A 23,557-nucleotide genomic window follows, 5' to 3' on the forward strand; every position below is an offset into this window, starting at 1 on the left:
GAGACCGAAGACGGCCTCCCCAGAACCTTCAAAGGGCTCCTTTCCACATGTGCTGTTTCCCAGAACGAGCAATAGTTTCCTGATGAGATCAGGGTTTCGCCAATTGGGATTTATTTTTTCACATTGTTTTTCTCCAGGAAGAGTCTCTAACAGAACCCAAGGAAGCACGGGAAGACGTGGCTGTGGCCTCCTCCAGCCAATGAGAGTCACTCATTAGCAAAACGCTGGGGCGCTACTATCTAGACACTGCACAGCTGGCACCAACTCAGAGAGGAGGGTGATTCATTACCATGGTTACTGATGCCAGAAATATTACCTTCTGCAATCAGCACATACAAAGATCCTTTAAGCAGAGTGTAAAAATTAGAGCACTGTAAACAATTAGTGAAAATTGCCAACGGCACAGAGGCTGAGCTTACACAATGCTGCTTTCAGGCGCACACATAAACACACACACACACACACAAATAGGGGAAGCACCACTGCTGCACCAGCAAATCTTTTTGAAGACAAAAAAGAAAAAAAAAAAAAAAAACCAAGAGAAAAAGAACCCTGCTGCTCAGGGAATGAGCCCAATGTCCCTCCAATAAACATTTCTGTACAAGCTTGTTGTCGCTCACATAGGCAGCGTTAGAGCCTGCCCTATCTGCTTGGTGACATTTTCATAACTAGATCTGGGTCTTCAAATTAAAAGCACAGTTGATTTTTGCAAAGTGTCTTGGAAAAGGCAGTGTATTAGAGCAATGTATTATGATAGCCCAGTGTTCTTACTTCTTGTTTACAGATAGCAAAAAAGAGACTCAAGGAAAGGACGTTTGGTTGTTTAATGACACATGGTTTCATTTCCAACTGCCGTGAATTCATTCCCAAGTTTTGAAATAAGAAAATAGATGAACTTCCATAAGAAAGTTTTGACCGAGTGGATGAATCGCATCTGTACATTTTTTAATTCTATGTAAAGAAAGTCAATACCTTGAGACAATCCATGCTGCTTTCATTAACTCCAGTCGGTCCAAACGCAGCAAATTCGAAAGCCCCACCCTGACCTGCTTAAAAAGACCAAACAGTCAAACCTCCACCTTCCCAAACCCTCTAATCCCTAAACCACCAGCCCAGGAACACATCAGGGATTGTGGTCTACCCTCTGCAGCATCTTTTCTTCAAAGAAAGGCTTTTAGATCGATTAATAGTACAAATGAGATAATAACAGGAACAAAATGCTCTCACAACAGGAACAAAATGCTTTCGTGCTTTGCAGCATCATTTGCAAAGTCAATTAAAATGCTCTGGATTCTGCGTTCTTCGTCTATACTCTAAAGGAAGAGAAGGGTTTGTCATTACTTTGGTAGCCACTAGTATGGGCTTCAGCGTGTGACTTGATAGACAGATACATATATGCATATACATAGATAAAGAGATACCTAGACATTTATAATGCAATCTCCAGAAAACCAACAATTGTTTCACAGTTATGTCTGTTATTCGTTATTTTCTCCCAAGCATCTAGAAAAGCGCTAGCACAGAGAAGACCAGATAGATATTAGATATAGATATAGATACAGACATAGATATAGATGCAGACATAGATTGAATGAATATGAAGGTTCTCGGCCTCCTCAGAATTGAGAGAGCTGCTCAATGATCTTCGGAGCTTTCTTTTCAAGGAAACACATTTTATGCGCTCTCCGTGAAGGCAGCACCTGCTTCATAGGTTTGTAATCTCTCAGCCTCCCTATTCTTAGTGTTTGCTCCTGGGTGCTTGCTCTTGGCTTCTCCAATTTGACAGTGTCCTCTTAGGTCCCCAGCCCAGCCTGTGGGCTGCTTCTGCTTCACCCCAGATCAGTGTCTCCCAACCCAGCCTTGAAAGAGCGTTTGATTCTCCTATGCTTCCATTGCTTACCTTGATATACTTCTTCTAACACCCAAATATTGGCTAAAAACAACATAACTGGCTTCTGGTCTCTTCCAAGCATGACAGCATCCTTGTCCATTTATCCTTCCCATCAACGGTTGGTATTTAGCTGTATGCAACTGTGGAAATAAACAAAGACCACCCAAATGGGAACAAACAAAGGCTATTTATTCAGAACTTGCTGTAGCAAGGGAATCAACTACCATCACTTGCATTTGGCAAAGACTCAAAAGCCAGCAGGGGAATGGGAACACTTTACAGTGGAAAAAGGGAACACTTCGGGCATGTCCCAATTGGACGCTGTTGGCCTGGGGAGGTTGGCGGCAGGCTGCCTAGAAGTAGGGCATCCCACGTGATTGGTTAGGAGGGCGTATTTGGTTTTCTTCAGTTGGTCCTAAGCTGGGAGAAAGAGTAAAAATTAGAGCAGTTCTCAGTTATTGACCAAGCCCTGGCTATTTGGGGTCGACTGTGGCAGGAATAGTGGTTTAACTTACTGGGCTGCCTGCTGTAGAGTGGGTCAGAGTGCCCCACCGTTGTCCACGTGTGCATTCAGCCTCTTCCAACTACTGGCTCTCAGGGAACAACATCAGTCGCCGGGCCTGTCCCTTCTCACACGAAGACGTGGGCAACAGGGGGGCGACACAGGCCGAAAGGGTGGGGGCGGGCTTGCCAGCATGGTCATTAACCCACAGGCATCACTGAAATACCTGGTATTGAAGTCAGGAAGCCTGGCTTTTCTTTTCTTTTAAAGAATTACATACTTTCTCAAGACTAACAGGGCCTGAGGGTAAGCCTATGTTTGCCAGGAACCCAGAGTGGAGAGGTTGGAAGTAATATGGAATTAGCCCAACAAGTTCCTTCCCTCGGCTGACCTGGCGGGGGTGGGGGTGGGGAGCGGCGCTTCAGAAGCCCCACGATTTGGGCCCAATCACCTCTCTCTGGAATTCCCCTCTGCCCTGTTCTGGAGGGGGAAAATTGCGAGCCGGTCCCAGTGTCAGCAAGGACAGGTTACTCTGGCTTACAGTTTTTCCGGGGTCCCAAGTGTGTGCAGCGGGTGTGGGTTGAGGGGTCCACACCCGGCCACGGTCCTGCCCTTTCCAGCCCAAAACGGACCCGCCAGGGGCTGGAGCAGATGGATGGCTTTTCAGCCCCGCCCCGCCCGGTGCAGCTGATCCAGATGCAGCGTGACAGCGACCCTGAGAATGAAGTCACTGGCCTCCTTAGAGTCCCTGGGCCACAGGCAGCCGCGGGGAAAGCCACCAGCTACCGCTCCTGTCTGCCAGCCTTACCCCTTTAGCACTTTCCTGAGTGCAGTGGCAAGAAGTGGGATGATAAGTGTTTGCTCCTGGGTGCTTGCTCTTGGCTTCTCCAATTTGACAGTGTCCTCTTAGGTCCCCAGCCCAGCCTGTGGGCAGCTTCTGCTTCACCCCAGATCAGTGTCTCCCAACCCAGCCTTGAAAGAGCGTTTGATTCTCCTATGCTTCCATTGCTTACCTTGATATACTTCTTCTAACACCCAAATATTGGCTAAAAACAACATAACTGGCTTCTGGTCTCTTCCAAGCATGACAGCATCCTCTCTCTCTCTCTCTCTCCCTATTTCTCTTTCTCTCTCCCTATCTCTGTTTCTTTTTCTACCAGAAACTTACTTTCACCTGCCAAGTCACTAAAAACTGCCAAACCATTCTGCATGTTTAGACAGAGCCAAAGCAGAACAGTAGGGCGGTAGAGGGGGAAATAAGCACTTAAAATAGCTTCCATATTATAGGGCCGATAGCTCCTATGACAATAACAGATACAAGCAAGAAATTTACAATGAAATGAAGTGGCCAAACATCAGAAGTCACGAAATCGAGGTGGAAAAAGACTCCCACCCATAGCATAAAAGGTTAATCAGGGCGAGACACTTACAAGGCTTATTTACTCGGAGCCAGAGAATGGCTTGGATCCCAGAACACTATTAAAGAACTAGTTACTCCCCACATTTTTCGGTAGCTGAGCAAGTGGGACACAATAACTGCTTTTAGTCACTGTCAGCCCAGCAGAGGGAATTTGCATATGATTTACATATAATCTTTTTGCAGGCAGATTATAGCATTCACAAGTCTGATCTTTTCTTCTTCTTTTTTCCCCCTCAAAGAGAAAGATGCATTCACCACTGCTGAGGATTTCTTTGAGATATATTAGTATTTTATCAGCTTTTGTGGTTCCTGCCTCCAGTCGCTGAATATTAGCCAGACAGCGAGTTGTCCTTTTGATTTATATATTAACACCTCTGATCAAGGCGAGGAAGCAAGACAAACTATCTTTAACCTTTTAAATGGTATTTATATAGTGTGCGGTTGAGCTTAGCTCCCTAGTAGAAAATGTTAAAATTATGAAATTGAAAACTCTGTTCTTTATGAAAGGAAAATGTTTCTTGACAGAAATGAGTTTTAAGGCAGGATTCTGCAATAGGTACAGCGTATTTTGTCCATCAGTTCTGCCCTTTCTGGTCTTGCTGTACTGATCTGTTTACTTATCCAGTAATTCATTTATGCTACACTCGACAAATGATTCTAGGGCGCACACATTCATATAACACACACAAGCACTCATCGGTTGAGGTGGTAAAACTGAGGAAAACGAATTAGGCCAGGGATGAGCTCAGCACACAAAATACATACCACGAATCTCATGCAGGTGCCCAAGGAAGCTACAAATTGGGTGCCAAGCTCCTTAGCAGCCAGAGCAAAAAGGGTATCCTGATTACTACAAGTGTCATAGAAAAGTTGTTCAGAAGTACAGCATTCCTGAGAAAAAGTTATCTATTGTGGCTGGTGAACACAAGTTCCTGAGGGATTTGTAAACTTGGAGTAACATTAATGTTTGCTGTTCCATTATTTTTTACACTCATCTTCATTATTTTAAAGCTATGTTAACAGAGCACCATTCTGAAAAGCACAGCCCTAGAGAAAGCCCCATACGTGCATATGGAAAATTACAAGGATAGCTGTTAACCACTGTTCTATCAGGAACAAAATAAATAGTCATCATTAGGGGAATGGATAAACTAATTTTGATATATCCATGCAATAGAATGTAATTGAGCAGTTAACATAAACAAATGAATTAAATCTGCATTATTAAGATGGATAAAACTCAAACATTATTGAATAAAAAACAAGTTGGAATATGATAACTATAGTATGATTTGATTGATATAAAAGTTTAAGTCTCTTCAAATATAGCATACTTTGTCTATAGAAATGTATAACTAATATACATATATAAACATGGATGGGAAACATACACAACAACTTCAAGACAGCGACTCCCTCTTAGGAGGCACAGAGAGACCAAGCCAGCCACAACATTGTTTGAATTCCTACATGGAAACGAAGGGATGGTGGAAGCTTCAGCTGGGTCTGTGATACTTTAATCAAATTATGAAACAAATCTGGCAAACCAATTAACAGTTACAGCTTGGTTGTGGCACTTGGGAATCTGTTATATTCTTCGCTGAATTTTTCTTCACAATGAAATGTTTAATATGTAAACACAAAAAAGTAAAATAATGAAAGGGAAGTTTGAAGGTAGCTTCGGAAGGATCCAGAATACCATGCCTGGGGTTTTCAATGTTTTCATCTAGGCCTTAGGGTGCAGGCTTGTAGAAGCTGAGCTGTACAAAGCTAGTAGTAGCCACCTAGAACTGAGACAGAGCAGAAGGGCGAGAGGCAAAAGATGCACTGGGAAATTGTTGCAAAATGCCTATTATAAGAAATATGGTGCAACTTTCTATGTTAATTAGGAAACATACCATGAACATATTTGCTTAAAGTATGTGAAACATTCTTCTCTTGCTTTTTAATTCCTATTGTGCTTATTTAACTCTATCCCTACGTGCTGAGGTCATGCTGCAGCCATGTCCCACAGGGATTGTAGAGGCCTCCCTGTCCCGTCTCACCCCAGGTTCAATGCTTCTTCTGAGTCAACTACAGAATTGTGGCAGAGAAGATTTTGGCTATTGTAGTGAGTGATTGAGAATAATTGAAACCAAGGCTGGGGGACAAGATCAGGAATCAAGAAATAATAGGAATGCCCCCTAAGGGGAGCAATGTAAAATTAAACTGAAAGTGAATTGCCTGTCAATCCACTGGTGGCCCTTCTATTTTAAGAACTGGTTTAGTTACATGGGATTCATGGAAGCATATCAAATCCAGGAAGGCGCACACTCACGATCCCTCACGGCAACCCACGGTGTCCAGACTGTCTGGGGATCACTCCCAAATCACAACATTATGTTTTCCCCACAGTAAATTTCCCTGCAGTGTGGACCATGTATGCTCTTGGGTTGTAACTTGCTCAGTGGTCTGTGCATGCCCCAAACAAGTTGCCTGCAAGGATGAGTCAGGAGTTTCCCACTGCCACTGAAATAGAGCACCTTACGTTCTGGCTATAACTCAGTCTTCAGTGAGTATATTTCTAAAGTTTCTCATGCTGTAGAGCTGGCTACCAAATGCTGCTAAAAAACAGTCTCATAACCGTGCCAACTGCGTATGGGTGCTAAGTTACCTCAGCAGGTGCTCCTAATGATACCTTTACTCATACTTAATTGTCTCCCCTACCACTCTCCGCAGAAGCTGGTTCAGATTTGGTCCAGTCATCTTACACCTCTAGCACGCTCTAGCCCTCTGAGCAGAAGGCTTTACTTTCCATTTTACAAAGAGCATTAAGAGACCAACTTGTCCTAAAGCAATGCCTGTGGCTCACACTTAGCATTCTTGTTTTTCCTACATCACACTCCTCATCTTTTAATAACAGCGTCCCAAATTTTCTTGGAGGCAGGACTCCCTGCCTTGCTCAGTACATGTGGCTTGAGCACGGTGCTGATGATCTTTCCACATGGACCTGGAGACCCAATCTGGCTCTTCGGTGTTCTGAGATCCCCTGGCACAATGGTGGACCAGATGGCCATTCAGGGGAATGAAAATCCCTGGTGCAGTCATGGTTCACGGCTGGGCTTTTGATCCAAAGGGGCCTAGTCTAGTCCGGGTCAAGACCGGGACTTGGGCACGAGCTCCAGGAGGAAGCTCCCTTCATTGTTGCTGTACTTGATCCAAAGAGGAGGCAATCGTTGTTGCCAAGAACTGAGCAGTGGAGCCTGAGAATGGAGCCAGCTTCATTTTCCTGAGACTGGAAACCAATTCCCATCATTTGGACTCCTGGATACCATCCTGCCTGAACCTAGCCCTGCCCCTGGACTTTTCGCTCAAGGAACCTTGAGTTTGCTGTGTGTTCAAGCCTGTTTGAGCAGGGTTTTCTGTTGCCTGTTTTTGGAAGATTCCTGATTAAGCCAGTGCCCTTGTTCACTCCTGCGAGTAGATCTGAGAACTTTCCAGGCTGCACAGCAGATGGCTGGCCTCCTACCACAAAAGAAAAAGGAAACTGTCAGACACAACGCCCCTGGCTTCTCTCTTCCACCTTCACCGCTGTCATTTTTGGAATATCATAGAAGGTGTCCTTGCTCCTGTCCAAGGGGAGCCTGCCCTGCTTTCGTCTTGGCCCTGTCTCCTCTGCCCTCCTTGTGGACTCAGCTTTATCAATGCTCCCTCTTTCTTTAACTTCCATCTGCTCCTGCTCCACTGGCTTTGTTTTCAACATATAAACACACATAATCCTTTCCACTTAAAAAAGTCAAAAGGAAGGGAGAGAGAGAGGAAAAAAGAAAAAAGGAAAGAAAAACTTTGATTTTCCACCCTTTTTCTTTTTCTTTTTTACCTTTCCTTCTTCGAGGAAATCAATCAACTTATTGTGCTTTTTCTCTCCTCTACTTCAAAACCACTTCCCCCCCCCAAAATGTTCTATACTAGCTGTACTTTCCCATCATTGCCTCGCTTAGTCCACTCAATTAGGATTCTGCCCCCTCCGAGTTCCTGCAACAGCCAAGCTCCGTGGCCTACTTTCAACACTTTCCTTCTGTTGAACCATTGATTCTGCTGATTTATCCTCCTCAGCTGGCCTTGAGAATTTTCCCTCGATGGCTCTTACTGCCCCTTTTCAATAGTTCTTCCTCCATTTCCCACCCTTTAAGACAATGATTCTTAGCCTTTTTTGGATCATGAAACCTGTTGAAACTTTGACAAAGCCTGTGGTTTGTTTCCCTAGAAACATGTGTGGTTCTGGTCAAGATTCTTAGCAGTAAACTACAGAATCCAAGCTGACTCATTGAAGCAGGAAGGGATTTGCCAAGAGGTATCAGCAGTTCACCTAATGGTTGGGAGGACAAAACCTTCAGGAACTCAGGACTACACAATACAATGGGCTGCGTCTGGGGCTGTGAGAAAGTTACCAAATAAAAATTTGCCACCCACCTACTAGCACTAAAACCATTTCACCTCTGCAAGATCTGTGCCTGCCAAATGGTGCCCTGTACCCACCTCTGCACTCTAGAAAGGGGCTGGGGTAGGTGTTAAGCCAATACATGCAAACAAAATTTAAAGATTGAAGCTTAAGTACCACATTTTAAATGTTAATGTTCTTGTTATGGGATGAATTGTATCCCTCCCAAAAATATGTTGAAGCTCTAACCCCTAGCACCTGTGTGTATGAACTTATTTGGAACTTTGGCGGCCACAAATAGAATTAGGCAAGTTAAAATGAGGTCAGACCGGAGTAGAGTGGGCCCCTAATCCAATCTGACTGGTGTCCTTATAAAAAGAAGGGGAAATCTGGCCACAGGCAGGCAGACCACAGGAGGAGATGGGCACGTAATGATGGAGGCAGAAATGGAGGAAATGGAGCAAGGCCACAAGCCAAAGAATGCCAAGGCCAGCTGGCCACCCACCAGAGGCCAGGACAGAGGCATGGAACAGACCCTCCCCGAAGACCTCAGAGGGAGCACGTCCCTGCCAACACCTTGATTTTGGACTTCTATCCTCAGGAACTATGAAAGAAGCGATTTCTCTCGTTTTAAGCTATCCAGCATGTGGTGCTTTGTTACAGTTGCCCTAGGGAGCTAAGACACTTTTCAAAGTACCTTAGTCAGGACTTTTTTTAGGTACAAGTGTCAGAAATCACAATTGAAATTACCTTTCGTGGGAGAGGGAATGTAGCTGCCTCTGACAGTGATAAAGTTCCAGGATAGACCAAGCTTGGTCACATTTGTGTCCACGAACTTGGACATCAGGATTTGCTCACTCAGATCCTTGCTCCATCCCTCTGTTCTGCTGTCCACCACTGCTCTCTCAGCAGGATCTCACTACGGTAATCAGATGGCCAATGACAACTCCAAGAGTATATCCCAATAGTACAAAATGCCGCAAGCCCTTTCTACAAAGCGTTTTAGCAAAAGACCTGGGATGATCCCTTGTTGGACACAGAAGCCAGGTGCCTGTTCTTGAATCCATCATCACGGCTGGGAAATGGCATGGTTTGATGAGCCATGGCTGGCTCCTATGTGACTCAGCATCCAGATTGTGGACAAATGGGACCGAGGGGTGGGAGTGGAGGTAACCCCAAAAGAAAATAGGTTGTTACTAAGAGGAGGAGGCTCCGTATTGGGAAGACAAATTCAAGAGCTACCCTTCATGCCAGGGATCTGTCCCCTGCCTTCTGCTCCACTGATTCCCTCTGAATAATCTCAACTCCTGCTGTGGTTTCACATACCACTTGCCTTAGGACTCCTTCCTCTGGGTTAGATCTAAGTTTGATTCTTTTCATTCAATGAAATGGAAATTTCAAGTCACCAAAGACATGGTCCAGCTGAAAAGGATTTTTTTTAGAAGGAGAGGCACTGTCATTTTTCTTCTTATAAAAGACAATGGCGAACAGACACATAAGGATAGATACTGTATGATCTCACTGATTTGAAACAATTAGAATAAGCAAACTCATAAAGTCAGAGACTAGAATATAGGTTACCAAGGGATGGGGTGGGGATAGGGAATGGGAAATTAAGGCTTTAAATGTACAAACGATGGAAGTGTTTTGGTGATGGTAGCACAACATTGTGACTGCAATTAACAGCACTGAAATACACATTTGAATGTGATTTAAAACAGAAATATTAGGTCATATATATGGTCACAAAATTAGATTAAATTAAAAATCCATAGAACTACAATACACAAACAGTGAATCCTAAGTTAAATCCTAGGCTCTAATTAATAGTATAATTATAAAAATGTGCGATCTTCAATTGTAACAAATGTTTCACACCAATGCAAGGTGTAGGTGGGGGTGGCGTATGACAATCCTGGATGTCACACATGATTATTCTGTAAACCCACAACTTCTCTAAAGGAGGAGAAAAAAAGACAATGGTAAACGACATTCTGAAATTCCTCTCACGCTTGTCAGGTAAATTCAGCTCATTTGGGTAAAATTGTCGACAAAACATTTTTGCCCATAAAGGGGCAATCCACGAAGGGAAGATTTTTAAAAAGATCTTTATCATTGTTTCCCCAGGGGCAGAACTGTGGATGCCTGGAAATATTCAGTTATTACTCTTTGATCCCACGTAAGGAAGTTTCAGTGGTCACCTTTAATTCTAATTCTCGTAGTCCCAAACCAGCAGGATTTTGAGCAGTTCTGTTGGTGGTGCATTTTCTCCTCCCTTAGTGTAGCTTCTCTTCTGGGGAAAAGGCCCGCTGGCCTGGGCGTGACAACCACAGTTTGTAAACACATGTTCCTGCTGTAAAGGAAAAACAAATCATGGCCTGGCGATATCAGCTGATACACTATAATGTTCCTAAGCACTCTTTCCACTTAGACCCAAATTTTCTTATTTTTATCTCAAGGTGTGGAAATATCATAACTCAACATTCCCCAAATTAACTCCTTTTACCTTCCAAAATTTGTTTTTTATTCAATATTTTCTATTTCCGTTAACAGTATCACCAACTATCTTTTGTCCAAATTAGAAACCTCTGAGTCATCTGCCATTCCCTGCTTTCTCTCCTTTCATATCAAGTCGTTCAGCAAGTATTGTTACTACTTCCTAAATAGCTCGAAATCTGTCTCTCTCCTTCCATCGTTCCTGCCTCTGTCATAGTTAATAAAGCCTTTTTCAGGAATTATGGTCACTTCACCTGGAGTTATAGCCAAAGACTTAAAGCTGCTTTTACATTGCCAGTCTTGCCCTTTTCCCTTCCATCCCTCAGGGGAAAAGAGAATCAGAGAAGGACTTAGCTTTAGACCTGGCCTCTCTCTCACCATATCATCTTTTTATTTATTAAAAAATTTTATTTCTTCAGAAAGAAAGATAGATGTTAAAGATCGAGATGGTATAATCTAGGAATGCCTAGAGTGTATAATAATAGTGAAATGTACAATGTACAAATTTTAAAAATGTTTTTGCATGAGGAAGAACAAAGGATTGTCATTATTGCAGGGTGCTGAAAATAGATAACATACTTTAAAATGTCACATTATGTGTGAGACTAAAGCAAAAAATGTTTATTTGTTACAAAATTTAGATTTTGACTAGAGCATTTCCTAATATAACTCATGTAGATAGTTTGATTGAATGTCATAAGTACTTGGAATCTCAGGTAGCACATGAGATTTTGTTGGTTTGTCCAGAGTGATCCCCCGATGAATCCCAGAATGATTTGATCAGTGACTGGAAAAGTATTTGCAAGCCCCCTTCGGGGAATGGTGAGAGTGGGGAGAAATTCAACTTCCCCAAGTTGAATTCTTGATATTCTCACAAGCAGTGTGGACAACCAAAGCTGTAGGCTGAGCCCCCAGTCTTGGGGTTTGTTCACATGAAACTTAACCCCACAAAGGATAGGTCAAGTCTACTTAAAATTTAGGCCTAAGAGTCACCCCCAAGAGAGCCTCTTCTGTTGCTCAGATGTGGCCTCTCTCTCCAGCCAATATGATGAGCAGTCTCACCACCCTCCCCCTCTCTGCGTGGGACATGACTCCCAGGGGTGTAGACCTTCCTGGCCACGTGGGACAAAGATCCTGGAATGCGCTGAGACTCAGCATCAAAGGACTGAGAAAAACCCTAGAATGAGCTGAGAATTAACATCAAGGGATTGAGAGAACCTTCTCAACCAAAGGGGGGAAGAATAAAATGAGACAAAGGGTCAATGGCTGAGAGATTCCAGACAGAGTCAAGAGGTTATCCTGGAGGTTATTCTTACGCATTAAGTAGATATTACCTTGTTGTTCAAGATGTAGTGGAGAGGCTGGAGGGAATTGCCTGAAAATGTAGTGCTGTGTTCCAGTAACCATGTTTCTTGATGATGATTGAACAATGACATAGCTTTCACAATGAGACTCTGTGAATGTGAAAACCTTATGTCTGATGCTCCTTTTAGCAACTGTATCAACAGAAGAGTAGAACATAACGGAATAAAAATAAATAATAGGGGGAACAAACGTTAAAATAAATTCAGTTTGAAATAGTGGTAAAGAAAGCGAGGGGTAAGGGGTATGGTACGTATAGTTTTTTTTTCTCTATTATCATTTTATTTCTTTTTCTGTTGTCTTTTTATTTCTTTTTCTAAATCGATGCAAATGTACTAAGAAATGATGAATATGCAACTATGTGATGATATTAAGAATTACTGATTATATATGTAGAATGGAATGATTTGTAAATGTTTTGTTTGTTAATTTTTTTAATTAATAAAAAAAGTTAAAAAAAAAGATCTATACATCAAAAAAAAATTTTATTTCTATTTATTTTTAAAATAGATGTTGTGGGTTTACAGAAACCATGCAGAAAATACAGAGTTGCCAAGTACTCCCCCTCACACACGCAGTTTTTCCTATTATTAACACTTCATTAGTGTGGTAAATTTGCTACACTGATGTAACGATATTATTATACATATATTATTAACTATAGTCCATAGTTTACATTAGGGCTCATGGTTTGTATTGTATAGCTGTGGGGTTTTCTTTGTGGTTGTTTTTTTTTAATTTTGTATTCTAATAACACATGCAAACTGAAATTTCTCCTTTCAAACACATCAAATATATAATTCAGTAATGTTAATTACATACACAGTGTTGTGCTACCATCACTACCATCCATTTCCAAAACTTTTCCATCCTCCCAAAATAGGTACATTTTAAACCTAAACTCCCTATTCCCTTCCCCCATCCCATCCTGTGGTAACATATATTCTAGATTTTGACTCTGTGAATTTGCTTATTCTAATAATTTTTATCAGTAAGATCATACACATTTGTTCTTTTGTGTCTGGCTTATATCTCTCAACATGATGTCTCAAGGTTCATCCATTTTGTAGCATGTATCAGAACTTCATCCCTTTTTATGGCTGAGTAATAGTCCATTGAATATACATGCTGCATTTTGTTTATCCATGCATTGGCTGAATGATGAAGGGGTTGCTTCCATCTTTTGGCAACTGTGAATGCGCTGCTATGAACAGTGGTAGGTGAATATCTTTTTGACCCTTTGCTTTCAAATCTTTTGGGTATATAACTAGAAGTGGGAATCCCGGGTCATATGATAATTCTAAACTTAACTTTCTAAGGAACTGCCAACCTGTCTTTACATTTCTCTACATCCTCTCCAACACTTGTGATTTTCCATTTTTCAAATAGTAGCCGTTCTAGTGGGTGTGAAATGGTATCTCATTGTGGTTTTGATTTACCTTTCCCTAGTGGTTGATGATGTTGAGCATCTTTTCATGCATATGCATATTGACCATTTGTATATCTGCTTTGGAGATATGTCTATTCAATTTTTTTCCTCATTTTTAAATTGGGTTGTTTTGTTGCTGTTGAGTTATAGGATTTCTTTATATATTCTGGATATTAAACCCTTATCAGATATGTGGTTTCCAAATATTTTCTCCCATTATGTAGGATGTCTTTTTTTCTTTTTGATTATTGGTTCATTGACTTTCTTTTCAACTTTTTAATTGTATAATATAACACATATACAAAGCAAAGAAAGAAAAAAGCAATAAATTTCAGAGCACTCTTCAACAAGTAGTTACAGAACAGATCCCAGAGTTTGTCATGGGCTGCCATACCATCCTCTCAGATTTTTCCTTCTAGCTGCTCCAGAATATAGGAGGCTAGAAGGAAGAAATTTTTTTTTTACATTACAATTGACTTCTTTTTCTTTTTTGTGATAAATAACATATATACAAAAAAAGTAATACATTTCAAAGCATAGCACAATTAGTTGTAGAACAGATTTCAGGGTTTGGTATGGGTTACAATTCCACAATTTTGGGTTTTTACTTCTAACTGCTCTAAGATATTGGAAATTTAAGGAAATATCAATTTAATGATTCAGCAATCATATTCATTTGTTAAACCCCTTCTCTGTATAACTCCACCATCACCTTTGATCTTTCTTTCTCACTCTTTAGGGGTATTTGGGCTATTCTAACTTTTTCATGTTGGAAGGGGCTGTCAATAATATGGGATAGGGAGATGGAACTAGCTGATGCTCTAAAGAGGCTAGGCCTTCTAGGTTTCAGGGCTTATCTGGTCCAGGGACCCATCTGGAGGTTGTAGGTTTCTGGAAGGTTACTCTAGTGCATGAAACCTTTGTAGAGTCTTATATATTGCCCTAGGTGTTTAAGATTGACTGGAATGGTTTTGATTGGGGGTTGGCAAGTCATGATAAATAGCAATGTTTAACTGAAGCTTGTGTAAGAGTGACCTCCAGAGTAGCCTCTCACCTCTGTTTGAACTCTCTCAGCCACTGATACCTTAGTTGTTACACTTCTTTTTCCCCTTTTGGTCAGTATGGAATTATTGATTCCATGGTGGCAGGGCTGGACTCATCGCTGGGAGTCATCTCCCATGTTGCCAGGGAGACCTTCACCCCTGGATGTCATGTCCCATGTAGGGGGGAGGGCAATGATATCACTTACAGAGTTGGGCTTAGAAAGAGTGAGGCCACATCTGAGCAACAAAAGAGGTCCTCCAGAAGTAACTCTTAGCATACCTATAGGTTCCTACATAAGCTTCACGAGAGTAAGCCTCAAGATCAAGGGCTTGGCCTATTGATTTAGGTGTCCCCAGTGTTTGACACAGTATCAGGGGATTCCCTGATGGTAAAGTTTAATAGTTCCATATTTTTTTCTCCTATCCCTCAAGGGACTTTGCCAATGCCTTATGATTCTACACCTACTATATTCAAGGATGTAATCCGGACATTACATTAAACTATACAAGATTAAAGGCCCTCATTCTTATTCTGGGCTCCCTGTTTCATTTGTTCAAATGAGCTATCCAGACAGGTTGAGTTACATTATGTGCTACAGAAATTTCAGGTTCCTGACAAAATAAATAATTTGTTCCTTTGGTCTCAAAGAGTAGGTATGGCTTTAAAATATAGACAATGTCTTCTTTACCCCTGTGTTCTGAATCCTGACCTGATCGGCTCTGTTCTTATCTATAAATAACAGGTTATAGATATATAAAACAGCCTCTTCAAATCTAGAAATAATAATTACCACTCCGGACTAAATATGTCTGCTGTAAGAGCTTACAATCTAGGCCCCTGTTTTCTTATAAGCATTTCTAAAGAAGACCATACAATAGTTGTTCTTTCATTTCTGGCTTATTTTGCCTCACCAAATGTCCCACAGGTTCATTCACATCATTGCATGTCTCATGACTTCGTTTCTTTTTGTAGCAGCACAGTATTTGATCATATATGTATACCATCATTTGCCAATCTACTTCTCAGTCAGTGCATCTATGTAGGATGTCTTTTTACTTTCATGATAAAGTCCTATAATGAACAGAAGTTTTTAATTTTAACAAAGTCCCATTTATCTAGTTTTTCTTTTGTTCTTGAGCTTTTGGTATAAAATCTAAGAAACATTGCCTAACACAAGCTCCTAAACATGTTTACCTATGTTTTCTTCTAATAGTTTTATAGTCTGGGTTCTTATATTTAGGTCTTTGATCCATTTTTGAGTTAATTTTTGTATATGGTATGAAGTAGGGGTCCACCTTCATTATTTTGTCTATGATATCCAGTTTTCCCAGCACCACTTTTTTGAAGAGACTATTCTTTCCGCATTGGGTGGACTTAGCAGCCTTGTGAAGAATCAACTGGCCATAACTGGTTTATTTCTGACCTCTCAATTTGACCCCATTTGTTCTTATGTTGGTCCTTAGGCCAATTCCATGCTGTGTTGATTACTGAGCTTTGTAATACATTTTAAAATTGGGAAGTATGAGTCCTCCAACTTTGTCCTTCTTTCTCATGATGGTTTTGGCTATTCAGGGTCCCCTACCCTTCCATAATAAGTTGATGATTAGTTTTTCCATTTCTGCAAAGAAGACTTGGAAGCTTGGTTGAGATTGCATGACTCTGATTGTTGCTCTGGGTATAGCTGACAAGTAAGGGTATTTGGTCTTCCACTCCATGAAACAGAATGTCCTTCCAATTATTTAGGTCTTTTTTGCAGTTATGCACCCCTTTAACTGTTTTCCAGGTTTTGAGGAAGATGGCTTCACCAGGTTTAGCTAGTTATTCAAAGATTCTGTGGGGGAATGGCACTTTGGAGTATCTTAGCCGTCATGTCTCACCATGTTATCTTTAGAAAATCATTTCCTCTCCTTGGGCCTCAGTTTACTCATTTGTACATAATCTCCAAGGTCCCTTCCAGTCTGGCATTCTAGTGACAAAAATTCAAGTGTTTGAGAACCTCTGATTTATTAGATTTTAAATCTCAAGGCATTAGTTCATCAGTGTCGCTTCTAACTGACACTAAAGTTTAATAATAGCTAATACTTATCAAAAGCTTATCAGGTATTGCGCTTAGCCTTGGACACTCATTGTCTCATTTAATTAACATAAAAGGGAATGTCTGTATCATTATTAGTTCTTAGAACATGGCTTGCCTGTAATCTGAAAAGTAAGGTTTGCTACAACAGGTCACCACTAGCATGTTTTGAAGAGAGTGGAGGCCGAAAGGCCACAAGTAGAGTAAGATGAAGGAAAACCTCCCAGAAAAATTTCAAGTACAGCCAAAGAAGGGCAGAATATTAGGAAGATGTAGGTTGTCTGAACTCTTTCTGGTGTGCTCCCTTCAGAAACCACGACCTTAGGAAACAATACCCACAAAGGCCAAAGAAATGGCTACAGACATCTTCAGGTCCTGACAGAGCTCCTGCCTGGCTATCGATAGGCACAGGAAACCACTCAACCCATTGTCTCTCTCAGCACTTTTATTCTGCCTTCTGAGAGGCAGAATTTACACATCTTTTTCCCTTTGTGCTCCTTCTTTCTCTGCTCACAGCTGTGACTTTCAGATGAGACACTCTCACACTCACATTTCTTCACCCATCTTCATAATCCCTTTTCTCCTTTTCCTTCCTCCCCCATATCTTATTCCGGAAATCTTAACCTCAAGAAAACTCTGTTTTCTCCCTTTGTGGGGATTCTTGTGCAAGTGTTTTATCAAGTGTTTTGTTATGGGAGGAAGGATCTCCCAGTAGCATCCTGTAGGGGCTTAAAGGATGAAGGAGAGGGAAGTGCAAAGCTGAGCAAGGATGTGGTTTCAGAGTAAGTCTGGCCTGGAACTGAGGCGCTCTGGAGATAATACCTCACCACAAAGTCCACTGATGCAAGAGGGCCGGGCTTTTGTGTCCTGGCTCCATTAGCTGTGGGAAAGCTGGAGTGGTGTGCTGGCTGCTTCCAGGTAGCTCCAATTGCCCAAGGGCAATCCTTCAAAGGTGCAGCAGCACCTGAAGACCTGAGCAGGCTACCTGGAGATCTAGGCAGGGCCCGTTAGCATCGGTTACAGCCTTCTCCCTTAATTGCATTCATTTGCCTTTACTGTTTTCTCTTATATAGCAAGGATGGGAAAATTATTATTTTAATAGCTGGCACCAGATTTCTTACCAGGGAAACATCTGTTTAGAAAAACACCTGTGTCTGGGCAAGTGAAAGCATGTTAATTAAGGAGATAGGGAAGCAAAAGGGGAAAATATGAGCAGGCAGAACATGGAAAAAGAAACCCAAATGGCCAATAAATATAAAAAATGATGCTCAGTCTCACAGCTAATGACAGACAGGTGAGGAGTGCAAAGGCCCTGCTCCCTTGCCTCAAGGTGGGACAGAATTTGTAGTGAAGTATGCACTCCAGAGCTCCCCATGGGATCAGGCTGAGGCTTACCTCACCCTGAAACCACATCCTCACTGCACCGGGTTTCCCACCATGTGAAGGATGGGTCTCTGAGCCAAACTGCATCGAGACACAAAGGACAGGTAGCCCCAGGTGTCACTTGTGTCACATTAGTAACAACACAGCTGTATTGCTTTCCCAAATTTTTAAAAATTAAAAAAATGTCCTCAACTTGTGCATTTACCGGTGCTTCTATCAGGTATCACCTTAGAATCCACTGAGGTTTACTGGTCTGTGATGTTATTCAACAGCTGCTGGGAGTGGGAATAATATAAAGTGATTTTTCCACTACAAAACAGGGAGGATAATTGCAATACTGACCCTGGTCTGGAGTTTCCCTAAAATATGAATGAGTCTCACGTGGGTCTGGGAACCTCATGGCTGTAAGAGAGGGGGCTTCTCAGCCTTCTCCAGTCAAGGGATGCATAGAAAATGAGAATATTTCTATGCCACGCTGGGGCAAAGTAGAAGGGATTGAAGGACAACTCTATGGGACTTGGTAAGAAACATTACATTTTCTTCATATTACATCAAGGAAAATAATATATGAAATATTTTGTATTGATTTTCTATAACATTTTCAAATGAAGTTTCCTCAAAAACCTTAAAGAAGTTGCTTTCAACTTAGTTTTCTACCTGCTTTCATGGTCATTCATAACTTTCATCTTTCAGATTCCATGCCTTACCTGGCTCCACATTCCTTTTCTAACACTACACTGTCTTCATCAAGGAAAGAAAGTGTTCATGGGGATAGGTGATAAAAAATTTAAAGTCTTTTTAAAGCTTTTCAAAATTTATAACAGTTGAAATTAGGTTTCAAGAATGTAACAACTCTTCCTTTTCTTGCTTGATGAAGTGCCTTATAAGAAGGGTAAATGGATTTTAATCCGATTGGACTTTGTGACAGCAGAGATTTCACAGTGATGTGCTTCTTTTTCATGGGTTAGAGTGGTCACTGGGGGGACTCAACTAAACGGGCACCACATCAGCCAGAGGCAGACAGAGTAGACTGAAAGGGGAGGCAGAGGTGGAGCCTGGCACAGCTAGTCTCCCCACCGCACTGCCAATTTCTTCCTACCCCAAAACCAGCTACTCCTTGGGCTCTGGAGATGTACTCCTTGGACACCTCCTCCCCAAACTCCACAAGCATTTCCATCCCCTTGTCCACCAAATGGACCCAAGGCTGCTAAAGTCCATCTCCAGATACTGAAGTTCCAGTCCTAGAGCACTGCAGGGAGTCCCAAATGTTGTCCTCAGCCCCCAGCTCCTAGGTTCCATGGGATGGTACCCAACCTACACCCTCGTCCAATCCACTCTTTGGGAGCCCCAAACAGGGCTGCTAGGTCAGTCACCACTAGCCTGCAAGGTTGCCCTAAAGGCTGAGGAGATCTGCTCATCACCAGAAATGTCTCCTCAGAGCCTGAGCAGGGAGTGGAAAAATAAACCTTTAAATGTTCAGAGAAATCGAGTCTCATAAAATACTCTGTTTTCTTAATAACTAGGAAACTAGTGCAGCTGGTAGAATAATTGGGCATTTATGAGAATAATTGGGCATCTCAAACAAACTATGAGAACCTAGTAGCATTTTTACTTCTTTATGCCTGGATAAAATAACAAAAATAATTTTTAAATGTTTTATTTAGACCTGATAAAACTAAAAGCTTTTCTTTTTCATTTTATCCTAAATAACACTAGTTTCTCAGTATGAGACACTTAGGACAAGTTTCCCAGAAAGAGCAAGTGTGGTATAGATTTTCACCCAAAGGAGAACTGAATTCTTGGGGAGATAATAAACTAAAGATCAGCATGAGAAAAGGCTATTAAGAAAGCAAAGAACAAACATATAATAGGAAGAAATAAAGATTAAAGCAAAAATGAAGACTCCTAAAAGAAATGGTCAATCAAAAACTGGAAATGGGTGGGGGCGAGACCATAGACCATCTGAAAGAATGGAGCCAAGCAGGGTTTCACCTTTTATTGCAATTTCAAGACCTACAGGATGAGGAAAATCACCACTGGAAGACCAGTACTCTCTTAAAATTTACTAGTCAATGGGCTCCCCACTCAGAGGGAAAGGAACTAACCCGGTACCCACCATTTCCTTGTCTTGGCAGGAATAGTCAGACCCCAGGCCTGGTGTACATCCCCAGGATTGAGAAAACAAGATGTGGCATGCTTCTTCGGAAGTGCAGTCCCAAAGGCAAAGGAGAGACTGAGAGGCTTGTTAAGAAACATGTTACCATCTGGAAAGCAGTAGGAAATTACATCTGTGAGAAATCAACGCCTTCTGGGAGAGACTAAGGTGCTAGCAGCTGATGGAGAAAGAGAAAGATCATCATTGCATGGCCGCCTGCCAACTTGGGAGGCCTGGTAGATGGCGAGAGACAAGGGGCAAAGACGTCAACATTTCAGCCTACAGTTTCTTCAAAGTGAGAAGCTTGTAAAATAACCTTGTGTACATATGAATTCTATTTCGTGTTTGTGTTATGAAAGAATAATTATACACAAAAGAGAATACGCAATTTTCCTAAAACTTGGGACAGACTGTGCCTCCTTGATATGTACCTCACTAAATTTAAGCACTTCCAAATATCTGGATATTTGATATCTGTAGACCCAACATGCAAATAACTGGCTTTTTCACAAAAAACCTTACATTCCCAAAAATGAAGAAGAAAATTATTGTTAAAATGCTTAACAAAGACATTTATTTATTTATTTAATTTATTTCATCTATACTAAGACACGTGTTTTGCAATTCTGCATCTCTGAATTAGGGTTCATCTTTCAGTTAGGAAGATAATCCTTCCCAATGGTGTGTTACAGTTATAACTGGTAGCATGTTTCTCTCTTCATGGTGTATCCAAATCATATTTGATTGGGTAAAAAAGTGAGTAATTGCTCAAAAAAAATTACTAGATAAAACGTTTGAAGTTTAGAAACTCACTGTCATGAAAAACTTGAGTGCTTCAGAGACATGACAGGAATTTGGTGTTCCCGTTTAGAAAACAAATTCTGGAATATTCAAAAGACCTTAAAAACTGCCTCAGGCATGTGACTCTACAGCTATTGAGATAATCATGTCTCCTTTAATCTCTTAGTGTATTAACATATTAATATATTTTTAATGGTGAACCATATTGGCACACCTGGAATAAATCCAACTTGATCATCATGGAGTGTTGGTTTTAGTTTCAGTTTGCTAATACCTTATTTGGAAATAACTCCTGATAGGGATGGATTTGTATTTTCCTTTATTGCTAACCTCATCACTGCATATTGAGGAATATTTCCTCTTTTCTCTTCTCTTAAAGAGGTTGTATTCAATTGGAATTACCTGATCATTAGCTGTTTGGTAAAACATTAGTTCTGCTATATGTTTTTGCTATTTTATTTTGTTTTGTTTTATTTGAGGGGAGAGAGTTCTAGCTACCAATTTAATGTCTCCAATAGCTTTAGGACTCTTCAGGCTAGTTATTTCTTCTTCAGTCACTTTTGGTAACTTTTTTCTGCAGGGAAGGAGGAATTGGTCTGTTTCATCTAAGTTTTTAAATTCCTTGATTTAAGTTTATTCATAACATCTTTCATTATCATTTATTCTTTGCTGCAACTGTAGTTTGCCCCCTTACTTGTACCTTCTCTATTTTTTCTAACTCAATCTTGTAATTTGTCAATAGAATAAATTTTTCTTTTTCTCAATCTACTCTAGTGTGCCAGTTTTCTGTTTGATTACATTCTTGTATCCATTACTTCTTACTTATACTTTCTATGGATTTATTCTGTTATTCTTTTCCTCATTTCTTACATTTGATTAAAATGGGTTTTCTGTTCATTAATCCTCAGCCTTTTCTAATGTAGGCGTTTAAGGCTCTAAAATTCCTTCTGAGTACAGCTTTAGCTGTATCTCCTAACTGTTAAGATGCAGTATTTTCAAGATTATGCATGTCTAAGCATTTTCTAATTTCCATATTGATTTATTTTTAGGCCCATAAGTTATTTAAGGTGGTTTTTAAAAAATTTCCAAGTGAGCGGAGGGTTTAGTGGATTATTTGTTTTGTCTTTTACTGATTTCTAGTACAGTTGTGTGGTAGTAAAAGAACATATTCTGCATGTTACCAAATTTTTTGAGATGCATTAAGACTAGCTTGCAGCCTAGAATGTAATCAATTTTCATAAATAACTTTTGTTCTTTTTTTTTTTTTTTTTTTGGAACGGTTAGGATCCAGGAATCAAACCCGGGTCTCCTTCATGGCAGGTGAGAATTCTGCCACTGAGCCACCACTGCACCACTCAAAAGCTTTTAAAAATCTTTAAAAGAACATGTATTCTCTAATCATTTAGTCCAGTGTTACATATGGGTCCAAATGTGTTGTTCAAATCTTATCCTTACTGATTTGGGGTCTGTTTGATCTATCAATTACCAAGAAAGATCTCTCAAATAGTCCTTCAACTTTGAGTACGGATTGATCTATTTTTTTCTTGTAGTCCCCAATCCATACAACCCAAAGTTTTCAGCTACCAGGGATTGGCAGTTACATCCAGGATTTCTGATCTCACTTCCTTAGCAACTCAAATATGCATCTAAGGAAATAAAAATTAACTTTACCTGGCATTTTTAAATCTTCTGCACAAGGAATATGATATTTTACTCCACCTAATCTTCTGTATTGCCAGAAATATGCTTTCTAAGTCCTACTCTTTGTACTGGAAAGTGGGAATAATAACATGTTTGGTCGAGTTCCCCAGGAAAGGTCGCTGAGATGGATATGTGCATACAGAAGTATACTGGGGACCGCTCTTGGGAAACCCCCCTGTGAAGGCAGCAGGACAGGGCACAGGGAGAAGCTGAACATGATGGATGGCAGCAAGGGCTTTGGCCAATCCACGGGGAGCTCTGGAGCCAGGATGGCCTTCCAAAGTAGGCCCTAATCTAGGCTGGGGACCTGGCTTTTACACTCTTACATTGACCAGTCACTGGACACAGGCTTTGCTCTCGACTAGGTATAAACTTGAGAGAGGCAGATCCTTTTGGCAGAGGGCAATTCCTTATAAGGGGCTCTAGCACCAATTCCAGGCACCTCGGGGAATAAGCACCTTTGTCTCGAAGACGAGATGCGTCAGCACAGCACTGGATTTGCTACCAGAGCCTACTTCGTTGTGAGGAACAATTGATACAATATTCGTGTGGTAGACTGAATCATGTCCCCCACAAAAGCATGTTTAAGGCCTACTCCCCAGTCCTGTGGATGTGAATTCATCTGTGAAGATCCTGTTAAGATGAAGCCAAACTGAATCAGGGAGGGCCTTAATCCAATATGACTGGAGTCCTTACAAGCAACGGAAATTGGGCACAGTGGAAACCACAGGAGGAGACAGAAAGAGACAGATCACCAGGTGATGGAGGTAGAGATTGAGTTCCAGATTGCCAGCAAGCTACCTGAGGAAGCAGGGCCTACCCATATCTTAATTTTGGATTTCTGGCCTCCAAACTGTGAGCCAATAAATTCCTGCTGTG

General features: G+C 41.1%; 1 long non-coding RNA gene across 4 annotated transcripts; it reads right to left on the reverse strand.

Moving 5' to 3' along the window:
* Positions 1 to 1,197: 1,197 nt before the first annotated feature.
* Positions 1,198 to 12,224, reverse strand: LOC143679605 (uncharacterized). 4 transcript variants are annotated; one of them, XR_013173867.1, is made up of 4 exons: positions 12,064 to 12,197; positions 10,435 to 10,586; positions 1,901 to 2,031; positions 1,198 to 1,313 (listed from the first exon to the last, which is right to left on the reverse strand). It is a non-coding gene; the product is annotated as an uncharacterized LOC143679605 (long non-coding RNA). The 4 variants fall into 4 exon arrangements; XR_013173869.1 differs by lacking the exons at positions 1,198 to 1,313; positions 1,901 to 2,031 and adding an exon at positions 5,585 to 5,603; XR_013173868.1 differs by lacking the exons at positions 1,198 to 1,313; positions 1,901 to 2,031 and adding an exon at positions 5,619 to 7,317.
* Positions 12,225 to 23,557: the final 11,333 nt, after the last annotated feature.

This window comes from Tamandua tetradactyla, chromosome 4, assembly GCF_023851605.1.
Source record: "Tamandua tetradactyla isolate mTamTet1 chromosome 4, mTamTet1.pri, whole genome shotgun sequence".
Lineage (NCBI taxonomy): Eukaryota > Metazoa > Chordata > Mammalia > Pilosa > Myrmecophagidae > Tamandua > Tamandua tetradactyla.